Below are 20,116 nucleotides of genomic sequence, written 5' to 3' on the forward strand. Positions count from 1 at the left end.
TTATGTCCCCCACCCTCACACAAGCAGCCTCCCTCCCTATCAACCACTCTGACCACAGCCATAACTCTATTACAATCAATGACCCTGTACCGATGCAGTGTCATCACCCAAAGTCCGGAGTTCACTCCTGGTGCTGTATATATCCTATGGCAGCAGTCCTTCACCTTTTTGGCAGGACTGGTTTTGTGGAACACAATTTTGCCATGGACCAAGGAGGGTGTGAGGATGGTTTAGGGATGCATTACATTTATTGTGCACTGTATTTCTATCATTTTTACGTTATGATATGTAATAAAATAATTATACAACTCACCATAATGTAAAATCCAGGGGAGCCCTGATCTTGTTTTCCTGCAACTAGACGGTTCCATCTGGAGGAGATGGGGGTCAGTGACAGATCATCAGGCATTAGATTCTCATAACGAGCAGAAGATCTAAATCCCTTGCATGCACAGTTCACAGTAGGATTAGTGCTCCAATGAGAATCTAATGCTGCAGCTCATCTGACAGGAGGTGGAGCTCAGGTGGTAATGCGAGCAATGGGGAGTGGCTGTAAATACAGATGAAGCTTTGCTCACTCACCACTCACCTCCTGTTGTGCTGCCTGGTTCCTAACAGGTATTGGTTCATGGGGACCCCTGTTCTACGGGTTTTGAGAAACAATGGCATTATCGACCTTTAGAGTTTCATATAGAACAGTTCCACTGCTCCCAAATCCTCTGTGCCCTACCTGTGCATCTCCTGCTCCCCTGCTCTCCCCATCACCTGATGACCAGGGATCCTTCCACTATCTCCACAGTTTTTCCTTTTCCAGAGTGTCATATACAGCTATGCACTGCATAATGATGTTTTGGTCAACTGTAGACTACATATACCACAGTGTTCCTATAAGATTATAATGGAGCTGGAAAATTCTTATCACCGAGTGATGCCTTGATAATCCTGATCCTACGTAGGCCTAGGCTATAATGTGTGTTTGTGTCTTAGTTTTTAACAAAAAAGCTTAAAAAATGAAACATATCAATAAAAATCTTAAAAATAGAAAAAAGCTTATAGAATAAGTATACAAATAATTTTTTGTACAGCTCTTCAATGTGTTTGTATTTTCAGCTGTGTTATTACAAAAGAGTATAAAAGTTTTAAAAAATGAGGCATATATAAAGTAAAAACGTTACGGTAAGTTAAGGTTAAATTATTATTGAAGAAAATGTTTAAAATAAATTTATTGTAGCCTACATGTGCAGTTTTAAATCTATGGTGGTGTACACTAATGTTCTAGGCCTTCACATTCACTCACCACTCACTCACTGACTCACCCAGAGCAACATTCAGTCCTGCAAGCTCCTTTATGTAAGTGTCCTGTATATAAAAAAAAAAATCTTTTATGCCATATTTTTACTGCAATTTTTCTATGTTTAGATACAAAAATGCTTATCACCATGTTACAATTGCCTGCAGTGTTCAATACAGTCATGTGCTGCACAGGATTGTGGCCTAAGAGCAATAGGCTACACCATAGAGCGAGGTGTTTAGTAGGCTGCACCATCTAGGTTTATTTAAGTACACTCTGTGATGTTCACACAATGACAAAATCAGGTGTCGACGCATTTCTCAGACTGTATCCCCATTGTTAAATGACACATGACTGCAATTGAAATCACACACTCTATAGAGTTTTCAGTGTGACTTCTTTCACTTCATAAGATAAATTGAAAGTTATCTGATGTCTTTACATGGCTTGATAGCTCATTTATTTTTAACATTGAGTAATATTCCATGATCTGGATATATTACAGTTTATTTATCCATTCACCTACTGAAGGACACCTTGGTTGCTTCCAAATAAGCACATTTTGACAATTGTGAATAAAGCTGCTATAAACATTTGTGTGCAGGTTTTTGTGCGAACATATGTATTCAATTCATTTAGGTGAATACTAAGGAGCATGATTGTTGGATCATAAACAAGAGGATGGTTAATTCTGTAAGAAATTGGCAGACTGTCTTCCAAAGCGGCTGCACCATTTTGCATTCCCACCAGCAATGGATGAGAGTTCCTGTTGCTCCACATCCTCTCCTGCATTTCGTATTGTCAGCGTTTTGGATTTGGACCATTCTAATATGTGAGTAATGTTTTAATTTACCATATCCTAATGACATATCATAAGCATCTTTTTCATATGCTTATTTGACATGTATATCTTCTTTGTTTGAGGTGTCTGTTCAGGTCTGTTTCTTATTAGAAAATTGGGATGTTTTTATTGTTGAATTTTTCAAGAGTTCTTTGTATATTTTGGATAATCACTTTATCAGGCATTTTGCAAATATTTTCTTTTTGTTTGTGACTTATCTTCATTATCTTGTTATGCTGTTGACAGTGTCTTTTGCAGACTTTTAAATTTTAATTAAGTCCAGCTTATGAAGTATTTAAGATTCATGCCTTGGGTATTATATCTAAAATTAATCGCCATACTCAAGGTCATTTAGGTATTTTCCTATTATTATATAGGAATTTAAAAGTTTTGTGGGAAGACTAAAGGGTCTGAAGGTCTGTTTCTAGTTTTTTTTTTTTTTTCTTTGCATGTGGATGTCCAGTTGGTCAAGCCCTCTTTCTTGAAAATACTACTTTTTCCACTGCATTATTTTTGCCCTCTGATCAAAGATTATTTGACTGTATTTGTGTGAGTTTATTTCTGGGCTCTCAATTCTGTCCCACTGAACTATTTATCTATTGCTTCACCATTAACACACTTCCTTAATTAGTGTAGCTTTATATTAAGTCTGGAAGTCAGGTAGTGCCAATCTTCTGACTTTATTCTCTTCTCAATATTGTGTTGGACAATTGGGGTCTATTTTCTGTCCAAATAAAATTTATAATCAGTTTCTTAATACCACAAAGTAATTTGTTGATATTTTTATTGGGGTTGCATTCAATCTATAGATCAAATTGGGAAGAACTGATATACTGAAAATATTCACTTTTCCTATTTCTGAATATGAAATAACTCTCCATTTATTTATTTCTTCTTTGTTTTCTGTCATCAGAATTTTGAAGTTTTGCTCATATATATCTTGCATATATTTGGTTCAATTTATACCTAAGTATTTTATGCTTTTTTGGTACTAATGTAAGTGGTATTATGTTTAAAATTTTAATTGTTCATTGCTGGTATATAGGACAAGGAATGTTTTTGTATATTAACCTTGTATCCTACACCCCTACAACCATGCTGTAGTCATCTACTAGTTCCAAAAGCTTTTTGTTGTTGTTGATTCTTTTGGATTTTCTACAACAATCATGTCATTTAAGACTAAAGGTAGATTTATCTCTTCCTTCCTAAGTGCATATATTTTCTTTTCTTGTCTTTTTGCATTAGCCAAGACTTCCAGTACAATGAAAAGGAGTAGTGAGAGGGGACAACCTTACATCATTCCTTATCTTAGAAGCTCCTAGTTTCTCACCATTAAGTATGATGTTAGCTATGAGACTTTTTGTAGCTATTCTTTATCAATTTGAAGAAGTTTCCTTCTATTCTTAATTTGCTGAAAGTTTTTAACATAAATGGGTGTTGAATTTTGTCAAGTACTTTTTCTGCATCTACTGATAAGTTAATATAATTTTTTTTCTTCTTTAGTCTGTGGATGTGATGAATTGCATTAGTTTATTTTCTAACATTGACCTAGTTCTGCACACCTGAGATAAATTTCACCTGGTTGTAGTACATAATTATTTATATACATTGTTGAATTTGATTTGCTAATATTTTGTTGAAGATTTTTTCCTCTATGTTCATGAGAGATGTTAGTTCCAGTAATGTCTTTGTCTGGGTTCAGTATTAGATTAATACTGGCCTCATAGAATGACTTGGGAAGTATTCCCTCTACCTCTATCTTCTGAAAGAGATTGTTGAGAATTGATATAATTTCTTCCTTACATGTTTGGTAGAATTCACAAGTGAACCCATTTGGTTCTGATGCTTTCTATATTGAAGAATGAATAATTATTAATTTAATTCAAAAATAAATATGACATATTTATCTTATCTGATTGTTCTTTTGTGAGTTTTCACAAATTATATTTTTCAAGGAATTGGTTCATTTTATCTGTGTTACCCAATTTGTAGACACACAAAATTGTTAAGACATTTTTTATTATCTTTTTAATGTCATGGGATCTGTAGTGATAGTCTTTTAATTTTGATATTATAAATTTGTGCCTTTGCCATTTTTTTCTTAGTAGCCTGGATAGTGGTTTATTTATTTTATTTAACTTTTCATAGAACCAGCTTTTGGTTTTGTTGTTTTTTTCTGGTAATTTGATTATTCTAATTTCATGTATTTATACTCTAATTTTTATTACGCCTTTTCTTCTGCTTACTTTGGATTTAATGTGCCCTTTTTTTCCTGGTTCCCTAAAGTGGAAGCATGGGTCATTAATTTTATATCTTACTTTTTTCCCATATATATATATATATAAATTTTATTAAATTTCCTTCAAAGCACTACTTGGGCTATATGTCACAAGTTTTGCTAAGTTGTATCTCGTTTTGATTTAGCTAAAAAGATTAACTTCTCTTGAGACTTCTCCTTTGACCTATGTGTTATTTAGAAATGTGTTGTTTAATCTCCATCTATTTTGGGATTTTCCAGCTATCCTTTTGTCATTGATTCATAATATAATTTTACCATGGTAAAAGCAGATATTATATGATTTCTATTTTAAATGTGTAAAGATGCATTTCATGGTCCTAAATTTGATCCATCTCAATGAGTATTCCATGTGAGTTTAAGACGAATGCTTAATCTGCTGTTGTTAGATGAAGTAGTCTATAGATGTCAATTAAAGCCAGTTGTTTTATGGTGTTGTTCAATTCAATAATGTCCTTACTGATGTTCTGCTGACTGGATTTGTCTATTTCTGATGGAGCAGGTGTTGAAATCCACAATTATTATTGCAGGTTAATCTATCTCTCTTTCCAGTTATATCGGGTTTTGCCTCACATATTTTGATGCTATGTAGTTAGGTGCATACACATTAAGAATTGGAATGACTTCTTCTAGAATTGACCACTTTATCATGAGGTAATGCCTCTCTCTACTCCCCATAGCTTTCCTTGCTCTGAAGTATACTTTGTCTGAAATTAACACAACTAATTCTGCTTGCTTTTGATTTGTGCTGGCATGGTCTATGTTTCACCATACCTTTACTTTTAATCTACGTTTGTCTTTATATTTAAAATGGGTTCCGTAAAGACAAAAGATATTTGGATCTTATCTATTAATTCATTCTAAGATTTTTATACTTTAATATGTCTATTTGGAGCATTGACCTTCAAAGTAATTATTTATGTATTCTTATTAATATCTACTATATTTGTTATTCTTTTCTATTTGTTAACCTTGTTTTTGCTTCTGTTTTATCTTTCACTCTTTTATTTGCTTTTTATAATTTCTTTAACTGAGAATTTATACTATTATTTGTTGTCAATATTTTCTCATTTCTTAGCAAATTAATTTTAATTTTGTAGTGGTTGCCCTAAAGTTTGCAATATACATTTATGACTAATTCAAGTCCACTTTCAATTAATACTACACCACCTAATGGGTAGTGCATGATCTTTTAATAGCAAAATAATACCAATGTCTTCCTCTTGCCTTTTGTATTATTGCTGTCCATTCCCTTTACTTATATATAAACACACACACACACACACACACACACACACACACACACACATAGGCATATGTAATTGAACACTTCCTTGCTTGTTTTTTAATAATCTGTTATCTGTTAAATAAATTAAGAATAACTAAAGTTTTTATTTAACTTCACTTATGTCTTCTTCAATGCTTCTTTTTCTTTAAGACCTGAGTTTAAGACTGGTGAGAATAACCTATATGTGGTGGCCCATTTTCAATACTAAGTGCTTTAGTATAAGTTTAAGCAGGCTCATGCAAATAAAGAAATAAAGAAGCAGAATGTACTGAGCCATGAATCACCGCCCTGCCTTTCTGCTTTCCCTTTCACTCAGTGGTCAGGCCCCTGTTGGTCATGTTCTTCTGCTTAAGCCCCGCTCCCCATCCCATGAAATAATTTAGCTTAGGCTAACTTGCAACATAGAAAATTGTATCCTTTCTTATTAACTAAGTGCAGCCACTAGGGCTGTAAGTCTAATATTTAAAGAGTGCTGAGACAGTCACAATGCATTATGGGCTGCAGTGAAATTCAGGAAATGACCCTAAAGAACACACTCGAAGCCTTAACCCAACTACCAGTAGGCAATATCCAGGAAGATTGTAACCCTATAGTACTTAGCCAATGAGGAACTGGGGGAAGGACTTTCACACTAGGGAATAAATTGCTTGTTGAAACTCTTCCAGGTATGCCTGCATGCCAGACACCCAAATTTGCAAGACCGCCATTAAAGTCCCACTTCTGCTGTTCTCCATATCCCTGAGTCCATTCTTTGGGTTTAGATGGGTGAGTTTGTTTCTCACAATCTGGGGGCTCATCCAGGATCTCTGTTCCTGAGCAGAGTGGGTCCCCAGCTGAGAGGGAATATGTGTCCCTCCTTATGTAGGTGGCCTGCTCTGTCTGGGAGTCCCAGCTCCCTGCAGAGGCCATAGATAAACCCAAGATTGTAATTGTTATTCAGGAAGCAGTGGAGGTGACACAGGAAGAAACCAGGCTGGTTGCTGGCACCACAGCTGCCAATCTTGTACACTAGCCAAAGTAGGAAAATTAGACTGTAAGTACTGCCTTGGTGATTGGGCATTTTCAGAGGTTGAGTGAGTTTGTGCAACTGAAACGTATCCTAGATACCAAGCAAGTGTGGAGTCCCAGTCTGTGGTTCTGTTCTCCTACAAGGAAAACAGTTGGAGATATATGAAATGGTTGACTCTTGGGGTGTACAAGAAACCTCCAGTAGGCAGGGATGAATACACAGGGAAACTTAAACATAGGGACCAGCAGAAAATGAGGAGCAAAAATTCCAGGTCTAGGAAACAAAGGAAGGAGGGAGCCAAAGAGGCCCACTCTGATATCACCCCTGCTAGTCCATTGGAAAGAATGTTACAGGCTGGGGGGAATAACCCCTAAACCAAAGATAAGGAAAAATAAAAGACAATAAAGTATTGATGTTTTATCTGGCCTGAAGACCCCATTCATCAGCCTTCTGTCCTTTGGTCAAAATTTGGCTCAGATAAAAATTGGGTATGTCAAGCTTTAATTCTCTATGTTAATGATAAAACCCCACCTTCTCAATGGGAGGTAAATTGTGCTCTCTTTTGGATCAAGGAATTGACACCCATGTTCTCCCTCAAAGAAAAAAAAAAGAGCATAATGAAGAACGCTTATCCAGTGAGAAATCCTGGGGCCCCCTTTCTTTCCTGCTCCCCCAACAATATATCAGACAAATAGGGAGCAGGAAAATGAGGGAACATGAATCAGAAAAGGAGAGGTCTGGGGGCCATGAGAAAACTAGGCCAATTGCACCTTTAAACCCTTGTCTGGGTTTAAGAAGAGTTAGAATAATGCAAGAAGGATACTGAAAGCTTCCCTATCCCCTCTACACTACAGATTTCTAATATGTTTCCCCTTAGGGAAGCTCCTATGTCACAGGGAGAAATTGGATTTGTAAATGCACCTTTAACAAGTACTGAGGTAAGAAATTTGAAAAAGGAAATGAAGTCACTCCTGAAAAATCCCCTTGGGTTAGCAGAATAGTTGGTTCAAGTCTTGGGACCCAGTTTTTACACCTGGGCCGAAATAATGTCTGTGTTGAATATTGTGTTTACTGGAGAAGGAAGGGGAATGATTAGGAGGGCAGCCATGACCCTTTGGGAAAGGTAGCACCCTCCCAGGCAAGGTGTTCTACCAGCTGAACAAAAATTTCCAAATGTTAATCCTGAATGGATAATCATAATCCTAGAGATCCTGCCCAAATGCAGGACCTTAAAGAGCTAATAATTAAAGAAATCAGAGAGTCCACTCCTTGGACTGAATGTCTCAAAGGCATTTAAGATTCAACAAGAGAAGGAGAAAACTCCTTCTGCGTTCTTGTAAAGACTTAGAGATCAGATGAGGAAATACTATGGATTAGATTCAGAGGACCCAGTAGAACAGGTCTTCTAAAGGTATACTTTGTGACCAAAAGCTGGCCAGATATCACCAAAAATGACTGAGGGCTGGAATGAAAAGTTGATTCAAGAGTTGCTGAGGGAAACACAGAAAGTTTTTGTAAGAAGGGAGGAAGAGAGACAGAAACAAAAGGCAAATTTTATGGTTTCCACTGTAAGGAAGTAATCAGAAAGAAACTGGGTCAAGACTTTTCTGGGGAGATGAGAGAATACAAGGTGTCAGCAAAGAGATAGAAGGGAAAGACAAGAAAAAGTTCCCAAGATTGTAAATGTGTGTTACAAATGTGGGAAGCTCAGGACATTTTAAGAGAGAATGCCCAGAATGGAAAAAGGAAGAGAAAGTGATCCCCCATAACTTCTGATAAGGATTAGGGGAGCCAGTGGTTCCTTATAGGTAGGTCCCACCAGGAACCCTTGATAAATTTGAGAGTGGGACCTGAAGGGGAAGAAGTAAAAAGGGAAACTAAATAACAACCATAGTAGCCTGTAATTGCTGCATAATAAAGTTTACTGTCTTGTGTTTAATATAAAACCTAATCCCCAGCTCTGCTTAAAATTAATGAACTCCCTGTAAAACTACCTTACCTATTCTCCCTACAGTCTCAGCAAAGTTCCCAGGCATCTTAAGGCTCCTGTTTTTCTCGCAGACCAGCTACAAGGTCACAGGGCAAAATAGCACCCAAAGAATGTATAGTGTGTTTCCCAAAATGCTATTTTTCAGATGTAACGTACATCACAAGACATAGACATGTTACAAATTAATTAACTGTTATTTGTTCTGGCTTCTGTAAATCTGATAGCTGCTACATCATCCTGGATGTATAAAAAATCAAGCCCTGTCTTTCCTAGGTGCTCAGCCTTGGGATGCTAACCCTTTGAGTCAGTGGCCACCTTAATAAAATCTTCCTTGGTCTCTCCAGCCTCCTGAATATTCTGCAACAGAAGTAACATTTTGGTCAATACTGGGGCAGCTTGCTCCTCCCTAATTCACTGACCAAAAGGTACAGAGCTCTCTAAGGGAAAACTAATAGTATCAGGGGTAAAAGGGGAGGAATTTCAGGTTATTCAAGAAAATGGTGATTAGACTAGGATCAGAACAGATTAAAGAATCACTCTTGTATGTTCCTAAAGCAGTAACCAACCTCCTGGGTAGAGACCTGACTCTAAGATTGGGTTGGCCGGGTGCAGTGGCTCACACTTATAATCCCTGCACTTTAGAAGGCTGAGGAGGGTAGGTCACCTGAGGTCAGGAGTTTGAGACCAGCCTTGCCAAAATGGTGAAACCCTGTCTCTACTAAACATACAAAAATTAGCCAGGCATGGTGGTGCATGGCTGTAATCCCAGCTACTTGGGAGGCTGAGGCAGGAGAATCGCTTGAACCTGGGAGGCAGAGGTTGTAGTGAGCCGTGATTGCGCCATTGCACTCCAGCCTGGGCTACAAGAGGGTAAGTTTGTCAAAAAAAAAAAAAAAAGATTGGGCCTAGGATTAGCAGTAGAAGAGGGATGAATAAAAGTGATGAATAATGGCTATCCTAACTGAAGAAGAAGAAAGTAAAATTGATCCCCTTGTATGGGTTAGGAAAGGCAATAGGGAGGATTAAGGGTCACACCCTTACAAATTGAATTCAAACAACCTGGAGAAATAGTTTGTAGAAAACAATATGCAGTGCCCATTAAAGGAAGAAAAGGCCTCCAACCGGTAATAGAGGGGTTAATGATGGGTTATTGGAACCATGTGTGTCACTATACAATACCCCAGTCCTCCCAGTCAGGAACCTGGATGGGTCATGCAGATTAGTACAGGATCTAAGGGCTGTAAATCAAATCGTTCAGGCCTGCCACCGTGTGGTACCTAATCCTTACCCCTTCCTTAGTAAGGTACCCTGTGAACACAAGTGGTTCAGTGTGGTGGACCTGAAAGATGCATTTTGGTCATGCCCCTTAGATGACAAAAGTAGAGATCTCTTCGCCTTCAACTAGAAAAATCCCACAACCTGGAGGAAACAGCAGCATCACTGGACTGTGCTGTCACAAGGTTTCACTGAAACCCCAAACTTATTTGGTCAGATCCTGGAAAGGGTATTGGAAGAATTCCAAACTCCCAGGGGGACTCAGCTGTTACAATACATTGATAACCTTTTAATCTCTGGGGAAAAAAGGACAGAGGTATCAGGTACTAAGTAAACCATAAGATTACTTAATTTTCTGGGTGAAAAGGAATTATGAGGCTCTAAAACCGATCTACGGTTTGTAGAAAAGGAAGATAATACTTGGGACATGTGATTAGTGAAGGCAAGCAGAGAATGAATACCGAAGCGGCATCTGGGATAGTGGACTTTACCTACAACAAAGAGAGAGCTCTGGAAATTTCTAGGGTTAACTGGTTATCATAGATTATGGATTGACTCATATGCCCAAAAGGCAAGAATTTTGTATCTTAAACTATTAGAAAAGGAACCTAATCCCTTGCACTGGTTCCCAGAGGAAATTCAGGCAATAGAGGAACAAAAGCAAGCTCTCATGACAGCTCCGGTCTCGGCCCTCCCATCTCCAGAGAAACCGCTCTGCTTGTTTGTGACAGTGGATCAGGGCATTGCCCTTGCGGTGCTTCCTCAAACCTGCCGAGAAAAAAAAGCAACCTGTGGCCTTTATTTCCAAACTTCTCCATCCCGTCTCAAGCGGTGGTGGCTACAACTCTGCTTGTGGAAGAGAGCCAAAATCTAACCTTTGGTGCGGCTCTAATAGTAAGTACCCCGCACCAGATCAGGCCCATATTAAACCAGAAGGCTGGGGATGGTTAACAAGTTCCCGGAATCTAAAGTATGAAGCCGTATTGTTAGAAAAAATAATTTGGCTTTCACAACAGACACTTGCCTATATCCATCCAATTTCCTGTGGAAGAGAGGGGAAGATAAAGGAGCACTTAACCATAGCTGCTTGGATATCAGACACCAAATTCCAGTGAGGCCTTAGGGAAGCCCTGCTGCATGATGGAATCAGGCTGTTTATAGACAAGTCGTCCCTAGTAATAAAAGACAAGGAACATAATGGCTATGCTATCATTAATGGAAACAAACAACTCTTATGTGAAAAGGGCAGGCCAAACCTGTGAATTATATGTCCTTGACCAGGCTCTGAATCTTCTTAAAGACCAAAAGGGCACTCCATACACTAACTTCGAATATGGGTTGAGGCCTTTCCCCTACCAAATGCCACTGCTGGGAATGTGCTTAAAATTCACAAACCTGTGAATTATACGCCCTTAACCAGGCTCTAAATCTTCTTAAAGGCCAAAAAGGCACTATATATGCTAACTCCAAATATGCCTATGGGGTGATACACACCTTTGGAAAAATCTGGTCAGAATGGGGCCTAATAAATAACAGGGGAGATAAATTGGTACATGGAGAACTGATTACACAAGTTTTGGAAAGCCCCTTGCTCCCAGCAGAAATAGCCATAGTTCACGTAAATGGCCATAAAAAGGAAACACTATATAAACACTGTATGGAAACAGGCTTGAGGATGAAGTGGCTATGCAAGCCTCTCTGGAGAAAGAAGTTAGACTGTTTGGCCTAATCCCAGACATCCCTAATGTGATATTAAGACCCCAATTTTCCAAAGAGGAGGCAGAAGAGCTGGGTAATATAAGGGCCACTCAAACTGAGGATGGGAGGCAGATGTTCCGTGATGGGAGGAAAATAACAAGTAAGCCCATAATGAGAGAACTAATGTCCATACTGCACATGGGAAATTACTGGGGCCCCCAGGCTATGTGTAATGCAATACTAAAAACTTATGGGTGCACAGGAATCTACACCCTTGCTAAGCAAGTATGCAGGGGCTGTGTAACTTGTCAGAAAATAAACCAAAGGGTAACTAGGAAGCAGACAACAGGGGGAAGACCTCCTGGGCTGAGGTCATTTCAAAGCATTCAAATGGATTTTACAGAAATGCCTAAAATAGATAGGCTAAAGTATTTACTGGTAATAGTGGATCACCTCTGTGGCTGGGTGGAGGCCTCTCTCCTCCCAGATGCCACTGATGGGAATGTGGTTAAAATAATCTTAGAGCAAATTACACCAAACTTCGGCCTGGTAGAGAATATTGATTCAGACAATGGGAGTCACTTTACCTCAAGGGTGTTGAGGGGAATCATGGAGGGCTGACAAATTGAACTATCATACCCCATGGTGTTCCCCTTCCCCCGGGAAAGTAGAAAGAATGAATCAAACTCTCAGAAAAACATATTACCAGACTAATCCTAAAAACCAAATTCCCTGGACAAAGTTCCTCTCCATTACACTCCTTAGAATTAGGACAGCCCCTAGAAAAATATTTGGGACTGTCCTCCTATAAATTATTATATGGACTCCCATATGTGGGCAGGAGTACAGACCTTCTCACCATGAAAACTAAGGATCAATTCTTAAAACAATTGTATATTGCCCATAGCCTCTACTCTGTCCTCCACTGGGTTAAAAGAACTTCTAACTCAAACTCTGCCTCTTGAGCAGAGTTCATGATTCACCACTTCCAACCCGATGACTCAGTGTTAATTAAAACTTGGAAAGAAGACAAGCTCTACCCAAGCTGGGAAGGTCCTTATCAAGTGCTTCTGAGAAGCATGATGCCCATGGAACAGCTAAACAAGACTGAACTCACTATACGCAAGTCAAGGGACGGGTAAGCCAGGTCCAAGAAGGGAAAGCACAGGCCAGTGGGAGGCATATGTGTCACCTAAGGAACCCCTGAAGCTAACCCTATGAAAAGCCTAAGAAGGAAACATAAGCTGGCCCCATTTGTGGAAATTAATATGGCTAGGACGGGTTATTATATCAAGGGCTAGCGGCTGGCACAGGAACTGGATGACTTGGAAGGGAAATCCTTATTGGCCAATTAAATTAGTAATTAACATGACTAAAAGCACACCATATGCATATGTGACTGAAGCTAAAACAGCCATTACTATAAAATTTAATGCCTATCAAGTCTTGCTTTATAGAGAGGCCTGGAAAATTAGAGACAGCTCTTCTGAGCAAAAAAAAAAAATCTCTGCCCAGAATCCCTCATGGGCCTTGATATAGCCCCTTGTCATGTCTGGGAAGATATATGGTGGACCACCAAGCCTCAGGGTTGGACATCAGGTTTCATCTGGGGCAGGGTACCCCCAAATGATATGCCAGGCATACACAGGGGCACCCCATCAACTGTCAAAACCTAGAGGGTAATCCTGTACTCCTAACTATTCAAAGTCCTGCTCTTTTAGGATCATGGGACTTAGAAGAAGAACTAAGAATTGGTATAGTAGCACCTTGAGTATATGGAATGGGACCTAATGTGACGGTAAAGACCCCAGAGGGTAATTTATGCTTAAGGTAGAAATTCAGTTCCCCTTTTCCCTGATGCCACTCCAACCCCGTACCTTGCTTCAAATGATAACCCTAAGAGAGTAGAAATAGTCGAAGTAAAATATTTAAGACAAACATTGAAAATTCAAACAGAAGATGGAGCTCTCCATGCCTGGGTTAAATGGGTTACATTTTCAGTATAAGCCCTGAATAAGAGTAATTGTTATGCATGCACTGCTGTCAGCCTCAGGCACAGGTGGTTCCATTTCCTCTTGGATGGAAATACGTTGCCTGCTGGCTCTATACCAAGACAAGGATACATGCGGAAATAAGACTTGTAAAAGCCTGTCATTGCTCTTTCCCACCTCGTGGAGAACAGATCCCAGAGCAATCCCCTCATCCTCTGTAGGGAAATCACTCCTCTTGTCTCTCTAGACAGGAGGCGAGGTTCCATAAACCCAAGGGGGAGGTCTCAATCTGCACTCATGTCCTAAATGTCACTGGCAAGCCAGACTGTGGCAACTACGCAGCTCTTCAAATACCCTGGGGCAGATGTCTGGTGGTATTGTGGGAAATGGAACCTCAGTAGCTTGCTACTGTCCAATTGAATTGGAACTTGTGCCTTAGTGCAACTGGCTATTCCTGTCACCCTGGCATTCCATAGAATACCTAAAAACACACAGGGTCATTGAGACTGAAGAAATATAACAAGTTCTTTTGACCCCAATGTATATATTAATTCCTTAGGAGTTCCTCGGGGAGTGCCTAACATATTTAAGGCTCAAAACCAAAAAGCTGCTGGATTTAAGTCAGCACTCTTCTGGTGGTCAACTATTAACAAAAATGTAAACTAGATCAATAACATCTATTATAATCAGTAAAGATTCATCAGTTACACTCAAGAGGCCCTTAAGTGTGTAGCCAGCCAACTAAATGCCATTAGCCCAATGGCTTGGGAAAACAAAATTGCACTGAACAATATATTAGCAGAAAAAGGTACTGCATGTGTTACATTGGGCGGAAAATGTTGTATTTTCACTCCCAACAATTTTGCCCCAAATGAAACCATTACAAAGGCACTACAAGAACTCTGGCCAATAAGATGGCAAATAAATAAATAAATAAATAAATAAATAAAAATTTTAAAAAATGCAGGAATAAATAACCCTTTTACTGATTGGCTAAAAGGTTGGTTTAAAAAGTGAAAGGAATGGTAGCTTCTATTCTTACATCTCTTGTAATTGTGACAGGGGTCTTAACAGCCATAGGATGTTGTATCATTCCTTGTGTGAGGGGATTAACACTAAGGTTAATTAAAGCAGTTATCAGTAAACTAATGCCCTTAATGTCCCAACAAAATAAACTACTATTATTAGAAGCCAAATTAAACTTCCCCTGCTATGAAAAAGAAAGTATACAACTTCTGGAACAGTTTAAAAAACAAAGTAATTTAAATGAAAATAACAACAAGGGTAAAAAGAAAAGAGGAGTGAATTGTAGAGAACAACCTATATGTGATGGTCCATTTCCAATGCTAAGTGCTTTAGTATAAGTTTAAACAGTCTTCATGGAAATAAACCAATAATGAAACAGAATGTACTGAGCCATGAGCCACCCCTTCCCTCCCTTCTTCCTGCTTTCCCTTTCACCCAGTGGCCAGATACCTAGATGTCAGCTGCCCACATTAAGTACCCACTCCCCACCCCACAAAAGAATTCAGTTTAGGCTAGCTTGCAACATAAATAATTGTACCCTTTCTTATCAGCTAAGTGCAGCCATTATGGCCATGAGTCAAATATTTAAAGAGTCCTGAAGCAGTCACAATGCATTACGGGCTGCAATAAATTGCAATAAAAAGACCCTAAAGAACATACTTGAAGCCTTAACCCAACTACCAATAGGTGATGTCCAGGAAGATTGTAACCCATAGTATTCAGCCAATAAGGGAACTTGGGAAGGAACTTGTGTACTAGGGAATAAGTTACTTGTTGAAACCATTCTGGGTGTGCCTGCATGCCAGACACCCGGTTTTGCAAGACTACCATTAAAGCCTCACTTCTGCTGTTCTCTGCATCTCTGAGTATATTATTTGGATTTGGACAGGTGAGTTAGTTTCTCATGTGACATATATTATTTTTCTTCTCTGTGAAGAATTTCTTTTAACTTTTCTTGCAAGGCAGGTGTACTGGCAAAATATTCCCTAAATTTTTGCTTGTCTTGGAAGTCTTTATTTCTTCTTTGCTTTTGAAGGATAATGTGTAGGCTACAGAATTCTAGCTTGGTGTTCTTTTTCTCTGACACTTTAATTTCACTTCACTCTCTTTTTGCTGTATGTTCTCTGTGGAAAAGTTGGTTGTATATAATTCTCATCTTTGCTCCTCTAGAGGTAAGATATTTCCCCCTGTGTCTTTCAAGATTTTTTATTTAACTTTTATTTTCTGAAGTTTGACTAATGTGTCTTTTTTTTTTATAATTCTTTTGAGACGGAGTCTTGCTCTGCTGCCTAGGCTGGAGTGCAATGATGCTATCTTGGCTCACTGCAACCTCTGCCTCCTGGGTTCAAGCGATTCTCCTGCCTTAGTCTCCCAAGTAGCTAGCATTGCAGGTGTGTGCCACCACAACAGGCCAATTTTTGAATTTTTGGTAGAGATGGGATTTTCCCATGTTGGCGAACTCCTGACCTCAAGTGATCTACCTGGCTCAATTTGGTGTTTGATAGTATCTTTAGTTAAATTCTCAGTTGTTGCTTCACATATTTCTTCCACTTCTTTCTCTATTTCTACTCCTTCTAGTGTTCCCATTACACATAGTTAAACCTGTCACAGTCATCCCGTAGTTGCTGGATATTCAGCTCTTTTGTTTCAGTCCTTTTTTTCTCTTTGCTTCTTAGTTTTGGAAGTTTCTATTGCCATATCCTCAAGTGCAGAATTCTTTCTTCATCCATGGCCAGTCTATTAATGATCCTATCAAAAGCATTCTTCTTCCTTCTGTTTCTGTGTTTCTCTCTGGCGTTTCCTTTGAACTGTTTCTTAGAATTTCCATGCCTCTGCTAACATTGCACATTTGTTCTTGCGTGCTCTCTGCTTTGTCCATTAGAGCCCTTAACAGATTAATCATAGTTGTTTTAAGTTCCCTGTTTAAAAATTCCAAAGTCCCTTTGATATTTGAGTCTGGTTCAAATGTTTGCTCTGTCTCTTCAGACTGTGTTTTTCTCATTTTAGTATGCGTTGCCATTGTTTCTGATAGCCATACATGATATAATGGATTTTTAAAAACTGCAGTTAATAGGCCTGTAGTTGTGTGAAGGTGAGGGAGCACGGTAGAACTCTATGGGTAGGCCCCAGTCTTTTAGAAAGATTTGGCCTCTGCACTACGGAGTTCACAATCATGTTTTGGTCACCCTACCTTCCTTAAGTGGCATAGAATGGCTAGCGTGGGCTGAAATTGGGCACTTCCCAATTTCAAAATTGGGAAAAATCCAGTAGTTTGGGCTCTAATTATATGGTGTCCTCTGGCTAGGAAGAACAGGATGCTCTAGTGTATTTCAAGTGGTTTCTGATCCCTGCCCCTGCCAGTAGCATAAAAAGACTTTTCTCTGATCTTCACTGTGAAAACTTGGCAGAGCTCCTGGAGCTACAACTCACAGAAGTGTGTGATCCCTGAATAGCTGGGTCCCACTGGTGTTTTTCACTCTTAGACTTGTTCATACCAAGCCTGCAGCCATGTGCCAGTGACCATTCAGGTTTCCTTACCCTGCCCCTGGTTGTGCTGGGGTTCTGCTCTGGTAAGTTGTAATTATCTGTGTCTGCCTGTAGGTGTCTCCAGTTTGGGGCAGTGGTTGTCCCTGTGGCCGTAGTTCTGACAGTAAGACACATTGTGGATTTTTTAGTTTGTTCAAGTCATTATTTGTCATTAAAAAGGAGTGATTTCCAAACTACTTACACGAAAGGCCAAACTTTTGTGATTTGAATATATTAATGAGAAAATACTTAATATTAATAAGGCTCTTCATTACTTATCGTGAGCCAAGATTATATAATCAAATGAATCCTGTGTCAATTTAGGGGTCATATTTATTATAATGGGTAGAATAAAAAACATATTTATATTAAATCACCAATATATTAAACTATAGGTCAAACTGATATATTTGTGTTAATTTCTAAATATTTAATAAGATTTTCTAAGACAAAATATTATTCTTGTATTAAAAATTTTTTAAAAGTCATCTATTTTTAGTTCACACTAACAAAAGAAAGCTAATAGAATTTTAAAGTATCGATAAACTCTTATTTTATCCCTAAATATTTTACATTCAGACTAAAAGACAAGACTGTGGGTTACATTTTTAAAATACTTTTTTCCCTGAGAGTTTGGCAAGTAGTAATTTCCAAAGTTCTCTTGTTAAATATTCTTAACCGTAGGTACTGATAAATGTGATTAAAGACTCATTGAGAAGACTTTCACCATGATGTCCAAATAGAAACAGCTCCGGAGTGCAGTGCGCAGTAAGAATAACACAGAAGGCAAGTGACCTCCATATTTCCAACCAAGGTACCAGGTTCATCTCAATGGGACAGCTTGGACAGTGGGTATAGCCCAAGGAGGGCAAACTGAGGTGGGGGGAGGGCACTGCCTCACCCAGGAAGTGCAACAGGCCAGAGAATCCCCCTCCTACCCAATTGAGGCCCTCGGGGACTTTTCCGGCCACTCAGGCACTCCGGTTCAGATACCCAGCTTCTCCCATGGTCTTTACAGCACACAGACCAGGAGATTCCCTCTGGGCTGACAGGTGCCTTTGGTTTCCGGCCCAAATCTGGGCAGCTGTTTCAGCTGGTGCCACAGGTTTCCAGCACAAATCTGGGCAGCCATTTTTACTGGCACCTGGAGTGCCTGCAAGACAGAGCTGCCCATTCCCCTGAAAAAAAGGAGGCTGAAGGTAGGGAGCCAGGTGGTCGTGGTGGGTCCCACCCCGACAAAGACCAGCAAACCGAAACCCACTGGAGAGTTTTGCAGCCAGCACAGCAGTTTGACCCAGACCCAGGAGGGTGGAGCTCAGTAGGGGGAAGGGCATACACCATTACCAAGGCAGTCCACCATTGCCAAGTCTAACTTTACCTGTGTAAACCAAATCTCAAGGAAGTTTACACAGTAGCTGGGCAGAGCCCGTGGCAGTTCAGCAATGCATCTGCAGGCAGACTGTGACTAGACTCCCTCCTTTCAGGGCAGGGCATCTCTAAAAAAAAAAGCAGCAGCCCACCAGGGACTTATGAATAAAGCTTCAGCTTCCTGGGACAGAGCACCTGGGAAAAAGGGTTGGTTGTGAGTGCCACTGCAGCAGGCTTAAACATCCCTTCCCAGCAGCTCTGAAGGGAGCAATGGAACTCCCAGCATAGCACTTGAGCTCTGATTAGGGACAGACTGTCTCCTCAAGTGGCTCCCTGACCTCCATATATCCAAAGAGATACTTCATACAGGAGAGCTCTGGCTGACATCTGGCAGGTACACTTCTGGAATGAAACAATCAGAGGAAGGAACAGGCAGCAATGCTTGCTGTTCTACAGTTCCCACAGGTGATTCCCAGGCAAGCAGGGTCTGGAGTGGACCTCCAGCAGTCCTGTAGCAGAGGGGTCTGACTAAAAAACAGAAAGAAATAGCTTCAACATCAACAGAAAGGATGTCCACTCAGAGACCGCATCTGAAAGTCACCAACTTCAAAGAACAAAGGTAGATAAATCCACCAAAATGGGAAGAAACCAGCATGAAAAGGATGAAATCACCAAAAACAAGAACGCCTCTCCTTCTCCAAAGGATCACAACTCCTTGCCACCAAGGGAACAAAATTGGATGGAGAATGAGTTTGACAAATTGACAGAAGCAGGCTTCAGGAGGTGGGTGATAACAAACTTCACTGAGCTAAAGGAACATGTTCTAACCCAATGCAAAGAAACTAAGAACCTTGAATAAAGGTTAGTTGAAATGCTAACTAGAATACCCAGCTTAGAGAAGAACATAAATGACTTGATGGAGCTGAAAAACACAGCAAGAGAACTTTGCAAAGCATACACAAGTTTCAGTAGCTGAATCAATGAAGCAGAAGAAAGGATATCAGAGATTGAAGATCAACTCAATGAAATAAATTGAGGAGACAAGATTAGAGAAATAAGAGTGAAAAGAAATGAACAAAGCCTCCAAGAAATATGGGATTATGTGAAAAGGCCTAATCTACATTTGATCAGTGTACCTGAATGTGACAGGGTGAAAGAAACCAAGCTGGAAAACATGCTCCAGGATATTATCAAGGAGAACTTCCCCAATATAGCAAGGTAGACTAACATTCAAATCCAGGAAATAAAAGGTATTCTTCAAGAAGAGCAATCCCAAGGCACTTAATCATCAGATTCACCAGGTTGAAATGAAGTAAAAAATGCTAAAGGCAGCCAAAGAGAAAGGTCAGATTACCCACAAAGGGAAGCCTATCAGACTCACAGCAGATCTCTCGGCAGAAACCCTACAAGTCAGAAAAGAGTGGGGGCCAATATTCAACATCCTTAAAGAAAAGAACTTTCAACCCACAATTTCATATCCAGCCAAACTAAGCTTCATAAGTGAAGGAGAAATAAAA

General features: G+C 39.5%; 1 long non-coding RNA gene across 1 annotated transcript; it reads right to left on the reverse strand.

The window, feature by feature from the left end:
• Nucleotides 1-1,254: 1,254 nt before the first annotated feature.
• On the reverse strand, nucleotides 1,255-17,790 carry LOC116533483. The gene is made up of 4 exons (XR_004261317.1): nucleotides 17,779-17,790; nucleotides 17,018-17,023; nucleotides 8,725-8,729; nucleotides 1,255-1,359 (listed from the first exon to the last, which is right to left on the reverse strand). It is a non-coding gene; the product is annotated as an uncharacterized LOC116533483 (long non-coding RNA).
• Between the last annotated feature and the right edge of the window lie 2,326 nt (nucleotides 17,791-20,116).

This window comes from Sapajus apella, unplaced genomic scaffold, assembly GCF_009761245.1.
Source record: "Sapajus apella isolate SASKATOON/1434 unplaced genomic scaffold, GSC_monkey_1.0 scaffold82, whole genome shotgun sequence".
Taxonomy (NCBI): domain Eukaryota; kingdom Metazoa; phylum Chordata; class Mammalia; order Primates; family Cebidae; genus Sapajus; species Sapajus apella.